Source organism: Halichoerus grypus, chromosome 1 (genome assembly GCF_964656455.1).
Source record: "Halichoerus grypus chromosome 1, mHalGry1.hap1.1, whole genome shotgun sequence".
In the NCBI taxonomy this organism is placed as follows: Eukaryota; Metazoa; Chordata; class Mammalia; order Carnivora; family Phocidae; genus Halichoerus; species Halichoerus grypus.
In genome coordinates, this window is record NC_135712.1 from 19,165,346 (window position 1) to 19,174,231 (window position 8,886).

The 8,886-nt window shown below is 39.4% G+C and overlaps 1 pseudogene; it reads left to right on the top strand.

The window, feature by feature from the left end:
- Window positions 1–7,999: 7,999 nt before the first annotated feature.
- LOC144379704 (thioredoxin pseudogene) lies at window positions 8,000–8,321 on the top strand (annotated as a pseudogene).
- The last annotated feature ends 565 nt before the right edge of the window (window positions 8,322–8,886 follow it).

Sequence of the window (8,886 nt, forward strand, 5' to 3'; positions counted from 1 at the left end):
AAGAGAGTTCTCACCAGAATCCTGCTTGACCTGGATCTTGGCCTTGTCAGCCTCCAGAACTGTGAGAAAATCAATGTTTGTTGTTTAAGTCGCCCATCTATGGTATTTTGTTATGGCAGCTAATAAAATGATGGATTTACAAAGTGCTTGCTCCAAGGAAAAGCTTAAGAAAATAAAGGTCATTTGCTGGCACGTGTATTGTCCCATGGATGTTGTTATGGGTTGAATTGTGTCCCCCAAAATTTCAATATTGAAGACCTAACCCCCAGTACCTTAGATTGTGACCTTATTTGGGAATAGGGTCATTGTGGATGTAATTAATTAAGGTGCAGTCTGAAGGTGGGCTCCTATAACAATAACACTGGTGTCCTTATAAAAAAAAGTGCTGTGTGTAGAGAATGAGACACACATAGAGGGAAGATGATATGAAGAGACACAGAGAGAGATGGCCATCTACAAGCCAAGGGCAGAGGACTGGACCAGATCCCTCCCTCACAAGGCTCAGAAGGAACCCACCCTGCCAACACCTGGATCTCCAACTTCCCCGTGAAAAGATACATTTCTTTGCAATAAGCATCTGTTGTTTAAGACACCCAGTTTGTGTTACTTTGTTAGAGCAGCCCTAGCAAATGAATCCAGATGTTGTTGCTGGTTTGGTTGGTGTCCTTAGCCCTCCTCAGGACTCCTCAGGTCCACCAGAGGCTGAACAGATCAATCCAGTGACCTCCCAGAGAAGAGTGGCACTTGTTGATATAACTCATTGTAGATAACAATGAATAGATTGTAGCAGCAGACATAATTACATACTAATGAAGTCTTGCTAAAAACACCGTAAGTTCATGAGATTCTGCAGAAAACTCACTAATCGCAGGGAATGGTTAGGAACCAGTCTACAGTCTCTCTCCTTAAAAAATTAATCATGGAGAAAAAAATATTTCCTAGTGGCTGAGTGCTGAACTCATCTTGAATGTAAGAGGGACATTTCTCAGAGTGGATTATACTTTTTAGAGGGTGGGTGAAGAAACAGACCCACATTTCAGGCTTGGCCAGCTTATTTAATGTAGCACAAGGTTTCAGTTCATTCTTCACTCTGTTGGACAATAAAATGGAGATAATGCATGACTCTGTGAACTTGTGGATGCTCTCTCCCTGGGGATGAAGTGGGTTGAATTGGCTTCCTCTAGTATATGTGCTGCCGAAGCGAGCACTGAATTGGCTTCCTCTAGACCCCATTAGTGGCGCAACCGTAATTAATGCCCAAGGCTAAAAATGTTGCCTCCATAAGTTGTTCAGACTTAATAAATAGTGTTTGTGTTTATTTTTCAGACACAAAGCATCAGAAGTTTTTTTTCTATTATAATTTAATTTTTATTCCTGTCACTGTTTGTAACGTCTTGGAAGCTCAAATCTGAACTCTTCTGTTTTTCTCCGCCACATTTCCTCTGTAAATGGGTTACTGGTTGAGAGTGTTATGCGACACTCTCAAATACTGCGGTGCCTTTCCCTTCAGAGGATAAAGGAGTGGCCTTTTTTTTTTTTTTTTAATATTTTTCTGTCAAAGAGATGGAGTTTACGAATTACAGAGAATTAACCTTTCAACTTTATCTTTCCCATTTACCCCTTCCCAAAGCACAGGGGGTGAAGTCAAATCCTTGAATAGGACAGTAGTGTTTATTGCAATGAGTTTTTGGCTCTGATTAGCTGTGCCCTAATTGTTTAATCATTTGTATGCACCAATTGTCTCATGAGGGTCCTTTGTTTGCATATATGCTGTCTTTTATAGATAACTTTTTTCATAATCTTAATGTTTAAACTTTTTTGGAGTGAAGATCTTTTGCTCCAGGCTCATGTCTTCTTCTTCTTTTATGTTTTGGGAAGCCAGGTTGTCATAGTCTGTTGGAAATATTTTCTATAACGAGGGAAGAGTTAGGGTCTCGGGACTGAACTGGGATTCTGAAAATATTTTGGTTCATGAACAGTGTTGGCAGGGATCATTCTGCTTCCCTGTCTACCAGCATCACATATAAAGAAAATTCCTCTGACCACCCCCATCACTCACTTCATCCGTATCTGACCTCAGCCTCGTTCTTATCTGCCCTGGCCTCGCTCAGCGTTCTCAACTTCAGTTGGTGAATTGATGAGTCACTCTTAGTAAATCACTCTCCACTGTCTTTTTTTTTTTTATCCCCCTTCCTCCCTGAAATGTCCAGGGAGACTTCGAGTACCAGCACTGTCTGTTCTTGTGTTATGTTTCTTCTGGAAGACCCTGGTGCATAAACAGGCACCTGGAACCAGCTGTGAAGTCAGTACTACGCTGATGTTGTTCCCTGTTTTAGTCAGCTCTGGCTGCCATAACAAAGTACCAGAGAGCGGGGGGCTTAATCATAGACATTTATTGCTCACAGTTCCGGAAGCTTGGAAGTACAGATCAAGGTGTCAGCCAATGTAATTCCTGGTGAGGACTCTCTTCCCGGCTTACAGCGGCCACCTTCTTGCCCTGTGCTCACATAGCCTTTTCTGAGAGCGTGCATATGGAGAGATCTCTCTTTCTCTTCTTATAAGGCCTCTAATCTTATTGGATTAGGATCCCACTCTTCTGACCTCATTTAACCTTAATTTCCTCCTAAAAACCTCATCTCCAAATAGAATCACATTGGTGGCAAGTTAGGGCTTCAACATATGAATTTGGGGAGGACACAGTTTAGTCCATAGCACTCATTGACTATGATAATATATTTGGTTTTCTCTTTGCATTTTTTAAAAGATTTTATTTATTCATGAGAGACAGATTGAGAGAGAGCGAGAGATAGAGAGAGAGAGAGAGAGAGGCAGAGGCAGAAGCAGGGGGAGAAGCAAGCTCCCCTCTCTGATCCCAGGACCCCAGGATCATGACCTGAGCCAAAGGCAGACGCTTAACCGACTGAGCCACCCAGGCACCCCTCTCTTTTGTATTTTTATATAAATAAAATAATCTCAGTTGTCTCTTTACAGAGATTTGTTTCTAACATTAAAATTATATTTTAAATATTATTTAAATATTCCCAGTGGCTCTTTTGCATACTCTTCTGCATCTCCATGCCTGATTTTTTTAAAAGATTTATTTATTTATTTGAGAGAGAGAGAGAGATAGAGACAGAGAGAGATGAGGGAGGGCCAGAGGGAGAGAGAATCTCAAGCAGACTCCATGATGAGCATGGAGCTGGATCTCACAACCCCGAGATCAAGACCTAAGTTGAAACCAAGAGTCAGATGCTTAACCTACTGTGGCACTCAGGTGCCCCTCCATGCCTGTTTTAAGAACAATTGAATATAATTTAATAAGGATTTCAGTGCTGGCCTTAGGAAATGGGAAAAAGTGGAGCCAAGGAAGTAGCATTCACAAATTATCCTAATTGAGAGATGATATAAAAGAATTTGAGAAGTTCTACTCCCATTGGGTCAGTGTGTAGAAAACAGAAGATCCAATATCATATGGAGAAAAGGTGTATATAGATTACTAATCTCTAAACAACTTTGGCATCTTGGGAGGAATAAATTGTGTGCAAACACTAATATCTTTCAGGGAGTTAAATATCCTGGGACCGTGCACCTACTGAGAAAGTGTCCAAGGATGAACAAGAGAATCCAGACAAGTTGCATATTCTTTTTTTTTTTTTTTTCCTTTTGTTTTAGGGCTTCATTTTTTAAAGAGCAGATTTAGGGTCATAGCAAAATTGAGAGGAAGGTACAGAGATTTCACATATACTCCGTGTCTCTACACATGCATGGCCTCCTCCATTATCAACATTCCCCACTAGAGTGGTACATTTGTTATAATTGATACACTTACACTGATACATCTTGGTCATCCCAAACCTATACGTTATCTTAGAGTTCACTCTTGGGTATACGTTCTGTGTAATGACGTGTATCTGCCATTATAGTATCATTCAGAGTATTTTTATGGCCCTAAAACTCCTCTGTGTTCTGCCTGTTTATCCCTGCCCCACCAATGCAACTCCTGACACCGCTGGAGTGGTGTATTGTATTATCTCCATAGTTTTGGCTTTTCCATGTAACTGTCAGATAGTTGGAATCATAGCCTTTTTAGATGGGCTTTGTTCACTTAGTAATATGCAGTTAAGATTCCCCAGTGTCTTTTAATGGCTTGATAGTTCAACTGGGGAATAATATTCTATTATCTCTATATACTACAGTATATCCATTTGGCTACCAAAGGATGTCTTGGTTGTTTCCAAGTTTTTGGCAATTATGACTAAAGTTGCTGTAAACATCTGTGTGCAGGTTTTTGTGTGGACGTAAATTTTCAACTCCTTTGGGTTAATATCAAGGGGCATGATTTCTGGATTGTATGGTAAGAGTATGTTTAGTTTTATAAAAAACTGCCAAACTGCCTTCTGAAGTGGCTGTACATTTTGCATTTCCACCAGCAATGAGTGAGAATATGCTTTGCTGCACATCCTCACCAGCATTTGGTGTTGTCAATATTCTGGATTTCGGCCATTCTAATGGGTGTGTAGTGGTATCGCATTGTTGTTTTAATTTGCCTTTACCTTATGACATATGATGTGAAGCATCTTTTCATATGCTTACTTGTCATCTGTATATCTTCTTGGGCAAGGTGTTTGTTAAGGTCTGTGGCCCATTTTTAAATCAGGTTGTTTATTTTCTTATTGTTGATTTTTAATAGTTCTTTGTATATTGTGAATCACAGTCTCCATCAGATATGTCTTTTGCAAATATTTTCTCCTAATCTGTGACTTGTCTTCCCATTCTCTTGATATTGTCTTTTACAGAGCAGAAGTTTTTCATTTTAATACAGTTCAGCTTATCAGTGATTTCTTTCATGGATTATGCCTTTGGTGTCATATCTAAAAAGTCATTTGCCATACTCAAGATCGTCCAGGTTTTTTCCTATGTTATCTTCTAGGAGTTTTATAGGTTTGCATTTTACATTTAGGTCTGTGATCCATTTTGAGTTAATTTTTGTGCATATTGCATATTCTAAAATTTAAAAATCTGTTACTCAACAGGCAGATTTAGCTCTAGAAATAGCTACCTGTGTAACTAATTAGGAAGCTTTTGGAGGCATAGGAAGCCCAGTACCATAAGGGGAAGATCATTTTTGTCTCATCCCAGTGAGAGAAGCTGCAAGTGTCCCTTCTTGCTGCAGTTGGTTGCCCATTCAGTTTTACTGCTCCTCCTGTCTCCCTAGGTTGTGTGAATATGAGTTCTGGATGCATTGTGGGTTTTTCTGTCCTTGTTCTTCTTCTCTTCTTCATTGCAGCATTACTATCTTCTATAATAAAATTTTGCTTGAATTTTCTGAGTGTTAAGGGCTTTCATTTGCTCTCATGAAAATTATCTAACAGAACAGAGTCCAACATTGTGGTTGGCCATGATTGATCCCTTTAAACAGTAGGATGCAGTTGGTTTCCATGGATCAAAGAGCTTACTAGCCCTAAACCTGCTGGATTAGTGTTCACTGGGGAAAATCCATGGGGACAAATGCAGGAGCTGATGTGAAAATTCCTTGTTGCCATTCCCACTCTGAGGCAGTACGCAGCAACCTGATGGGTCAAGATGCTAGCTTCTGGGAGAGTGACCTTGATCCTTGGGCTGGAAGGCGTTAAGCATGATGATTAAGGAAGCACTTGCCATTTTGCTGTGGTTGGGGCCGGGGTCCCAACCTTATGAAGCTGTACAATATAACAAGCTAGTGACAAAATTCACCACTTTTCCCTTCGTGGTTGGGGAAGCATAAACCTCTTTCCTGGCATGTTCTGAGTGATTTGGTAGGCAGAATAATGACTCTTTCAAAAACGTCCTTGTTCCAATTCCTGGGACCCATGAATATGTTATGTTACATGGCGAGTGAGAATTTAAGTTGTTGATGGAATTTAGTTTGCTAATCAGTTGATCTTAAAATAGAGAGATTATACTGGGTTCTTCAGGTGGGCCCAATGTGATCATAAGGGTCATATACATGTGGAAGGGGGAAGCAAAAAAGTTAATATCAGAGTAATGCAGTATGAAGAAGACACAACTGGCCATTGTTGGTTTTGAATGAGCCAAGGAATATGGGCAGCTTCTAGAAGCCAGAAAAGGCAAGAAAACAAATTTTCCACTAGAGCCTCCAAAAGGAACACAGCTCTGCAGACCCATTTTAGAATTCCAACTTCCAAAACTGTAAAATAATAAATCTATGCTGTTTTAAGCCATTAAGTTTGTGGGAATTTCTTACAGCAGTAAGGGAAGCTAATACAGGTGGAGTTACTGAGGTTTAAACTTCATGCTTGACCAGTATTGATCACCTTAAGAAGCGGGGTGGAGCCAGTTGTCACAGAACTTTGCAGAGGTCGACTCCCTCTCCCTGCTGGTGACCATTCTTGGACAAAGCAAGACTTATCATGAACTCTTACCTCTCACTAATATTTCTAATTCAAATGTTGAAGTACACACACAGTGTTACTTAACTTTGATGTTACACCTGCATCTCTTCTTTCTCATGTGAAATATCGTGGCTCCCAACAGCATCAACATTGCTACATTTGCTTTATCCCAACACACTCACACACACACCCTAGAATGTATAAAACCATATTATTGGTGGTACTGTTACTACTGAAAACAGCTTCATACTTTATAATTTTTTTCAGTTCTCTTTGTCCCACAAAGAATATAGCCCGCATGAGATGTGTAATCTAACTCTCTTGTCTTAAAATCACTTGAAATAATTTCTCTCTGTTTGCCACTAACTTAATACACAATTAAGTTAATTTGTTTAATTTACTTTCAATTTTTAGGTATTGCTTTTTTAGTTTGAGTTGTTTTCATTTTATCTATTTTCATAACTCATTTGCATGGTTTCAAACTCAAATTTCTAAAACAAGGTATATTTTGAAAAGACTAGCTTCTTTCTTTTCCTTAAAAAATATTTTTATAATTTATCCTTCAATTTTGAATCTATGTGACTATGTATCTCATCTTCCTTTTCTTAGACAAATGTCAGTGTGCTGTCTACACTTTTCTTCATCTTGTTTTTCTTAATTTACAATATATCTTGGGTATCACACCGTAACAGAAGATAGAGATAGTCCTTATTACAGACGCATGGTTGTCTTAGTTCAAGTTTCTATAACAAAATACCATAGACTGAGTGAGTAAATGACAGAAATTAATTTCTCCAGAGTTCTGGAGGCTGGAAGTTCAAGATCAAGGTTGTCGGCAGATCCAGTATTTGATGGCAATGTTCTCCTTGTGTCCTCACATGGCAGAGAGAGGAAGCAAGCTCTTTCCTGTCTCTTCCTATAAGGGCTCTAATTTTATCCTAAGGGTTCTACCCTCATGACCTACTTAACTCCTAAAAGCCCCATCTCCAAATACAATCACATTGGAGATTAGGGTTTCAACATGAAATTTGGAGGGACACAAGCTTTCAGTCCATAGCAGTAGTCTTCCATTGCAGTCCCCATATAGATGGACATTTGAGTGGTTTTCAATGTTTTACAATTATACATGGTGGTATAAGGAATACTCTTGTGTTATGTCATTTGGAGGTATTTTTACCAGTTTTACTAGTCAGAATTCCACCAGAGAAACAGAATCAGTAGGATATTTATTGCAAGCAATTGGCTTGAGAGATTGTTGAAGTTTGCTAGGTAAGTCTGAAATCTGCAGGGCAGGCTGGCAGGAAGGACAGACTAGAAATATTAGGCACAAGCAATTCCACAAGTGGAATTTCTTATCCTTCAAGGAAGCCTCTGCTCCCAAGGACTTCCAACTGGAAGAATTGGGTCCACTCAAATTATCTAGGATAAACTTCCTTACTTAACTTAAACTGATTATGGTTCAGGAGGCGGGGCCTGGCTGGGGCGCCCCAACATGCATGCCCCACCCCCCCAGTTGCTATAAAAGGAAGTTGCCTGTGAGCTCTTCCATCTCCATTCCGCCTTTTGAAGCCACATTCATGGTTGCTTGTCAGACCCCAGCCGCCAAAATGGTGGAGCAGATGGAGAACAAGTGTGCTTTTCAGGAGGTTGAACAGTTGAACAGTACAGAAGATAAACTTATAGTAGTTAACTTCTCAGCCATGTGGTGTGGGCCTTGCAAAATGATCAAGCCTTTCTCTCGTTGCCTCTCTGAGAAGTATTCCAACATGGTGTTCCTTGAAGTCCACATGGATGATGGTCACGGTGTTGCTACAGAATGTGAAGTCAATTCATGCCAAACTTCCAGTTTTAAAAAAGGGACAAAAGGTGGGTGAGTTTTCTGGAGCTAATAAGGGAAAACTTGAAGCCACCATGAATGAGTTAATCTAATTATGTTTTCTGATAACATAACCAGCCATTGGCTGTTTAAAACTTGTGATTTTTTTTTCATTTACAAAAGGAAAGATCAAGTATGAAGACTGCATACCCACCTGCCATCTGATTATAAGTGACAATAAAATATTAATTCTCTCCTTTAAAAAAAAGTAAGTGGATTATGGATTTTAATCACATCTACAAAATACTTTCACTGTAACACCTAGATTAGTGTTTGAGTGAATAACTGGGGACTATTGTCTAGCCAAGTTGACACATAAAACTGACAATCATGCCAGTGTGTCTTTTGGATAGATTTCTAAATGTGGAATTGCTGGGTCAAAGGATATATGCATATACAATTTTTCTAGATTGTCAAATTCCTTTCCAGAAGGATTATACCATTTTACATTCTAGCTACCAATGTATGAGAATGCCTATTTCCCTACAGCTTCACCAAGAAAATATATTTAGGGTTTTTCTCAATTGGATAGCTAAAACTTGTTACCTGACTGTAGTCCTATTTTGTGTATCTTTTATTATATATAAAGTTGGGCTTTGTGGTAGGTTGGATTGCTAT